Source organism: Aplysia californica, unplaced genomic scaffold (genome assembly GCF_000002075.1).
Source record: "Aplysia californica isolate F4 #8 unplaced genomic scaffold, AplCal3.0 scaffold00558, whole genome shotgun sequence".
Classification (NCBI taxonomy): domain Eukaryota; kingdom Metazoa; phylum Mollusca; class Gastropoda; order Aplysiida; family Aplysiidae; genus Aplysia; species Aplysia californica.
In genome coordinates this window covers 407,625-409,484 of record NW_004797828.1, presented here as the reverse complement: position 1 = coordinate 409,484, position 1,860 = coordinate 407,625, and the positions used below count along the sequence as shown (strand labels likewise).

General features: G+C 38.1%; 1 protein-coding gene across 1 annotated transcript in view; it reads right to left on the bottom strand.

The window, feature by feature from the left end:
- LOC101858806 (cholesterol 25-hydroxylase) overlaps nucleotides 1–1,150 on the bottom strand; it is a 24,770-nt gene extending 23,620 nt beyond the window's left edge. Inside the window, exon 1 of the mRNA XM_005106838.3 lies at nucleotides 626–1,150. The gene's annotated coding sequence lies outside the window, so the exon portion shown is untranslated. The remainder of the gene's footprint in view (nucleotides 1–625) is intronic.
- Between the last annotated feature and the right edge of the window lie 710 nt (nucleotides 1,151–1,860).

The window sequence follows — 1,860 nt, the reverse complement described above, 5'->3', positions numbered from 1 at the left end:
CCCCCTAATTTTCTATCTTTCCCTTTCACTTATACTTTATTGTTACATCGATGTCCTTGATAACATTGGTTATAGTCACTTATCTCATAGAGGAGAATGAGATTAAAGGTGTATGACTGAAATAAACTAAAAAGGTGAGTGGATGTCTACGCTTCCATTTTCTTTTTAAGAAAAGACGAAAATCGACCCCCTCCAACCCCCCTCCTCATCACAATTCAGTACTTGAGCAGCTGGATCAGAAGGGAAAAGAAAACAGCAAGAAAAGCATTACTGTCTCCACCACCGCCATCCCCAATTCAGTTACAACCAATAACGGCTACAACATCATGACTTAAACGAAAACAGCAATCATTCAAAATCACAATTATTCAGTCAATAGATCCCTCAACGCACCAACCTATAATCATGCCACATAACTGATATATCAATAAAGAATCAATCAATCAGTTCATTACGCAAAACACTCCTGCGGGACGATCAATCATTACTCAACACGTTTGAGAGAAACTTATAACATGGACTTACTGTGGAGATATAAAATTGTGTAGCGTTAAAACAATCAAAGTAAAATATACCAGGTTTCGTGCAGAATATCCCACCGAGACTGAATCGAACACACTCTTACCTGCCCGAGGATAAATCCAGTAGTGTGTATTATATCTGATCTGAGCCAACGAAAGCGGAACCTCTTCCCTTCGATCCGGCCCGTTCAGTTTACCAACAAGGAAGAGTAAAGGGCGATGGGAGTCGAGCGCATTTATTACGTAGGCCTCTAGATCTACCTCTCGCTCCCTTTCTTTAACCTGCGAGGACGGGTCTTACGCTGAACTTTGCCGCATGATTCAGCTGTCTACCGCGTCGTTTTGCCACACTTGGATGACCAAGGTACGATTTAGTCGGGCGACAAGACTAGAGCCATGCTTAGGTCTCACTTTTATTTTTCACGGATGAGGAGTTATCTTGTACTTTTCAGGGACGCTATGCCTTGCTTGTAAAGGAAGCGTAACAAAAAGTCAAATATAGGTACATGAGCATGATAAAAAACGGTAGATATACTGTTAGAATCTGAGAAAAAAAAAGAAGCAGTATAGAAAGAAAAGGGTGTCTGAGTTTGGTGGGAGCTTTCAAAAAGAAAAAAAAAAAGGAAAGAGGTTAAAATGTCGCAAGAGGCACTCGCCCACTCTCCAAAAAAGAAGTTAAAGACCTAGACTAAACTATACCAACAAGTACACGAACTTAAAAAAAAAAGAAGAAACTCTTTCTTCGGTCATCTGTTCTATTGTCTTTTTCTCACACTCGTCTAAATCATTCTGCTTTTCTTTCTCTTTATCTCGTTCTTCTTTTGTTCACCTTTAATAGCAACATCAAACTTACAAAACGCACGTTTTAAAAGTGTAATAATAATAATAATAATAATAATAATAATAATAATAATAATAATAATAATAATATTAATGATACTACTACTAATGATAATAATAACAATATTAATGATATTGATAGTGATGCTAACAGTACTAACAATGATAATAATGATGACGATGATAATAATATTCCTTTAAATAGCGTACTTCCACATAAAAAGTATTCAGTGCGCTGTACCTGTACAATAATACATGTGCACTGAACACGTGCATCATACAGTCCTAATTGTGATCCATTTTCATTGTCTCCCCCCTCTCTTTCTGTCTGTCTGTCTGTCTGTCTGTCTGTCTGTCTGTTTGTCTGTCTGTCTCTGTCTGACTGTCTCTCTCTATGTCTCTCTGTCTCTCTGTCTCTGTCTGTCTGTCTGTCTGTCTGTCTGTCTGTCTGTCTGTCTGACTGTCTCTCTTTATGTCTCTCTTTATGTCTCTCTTTCTC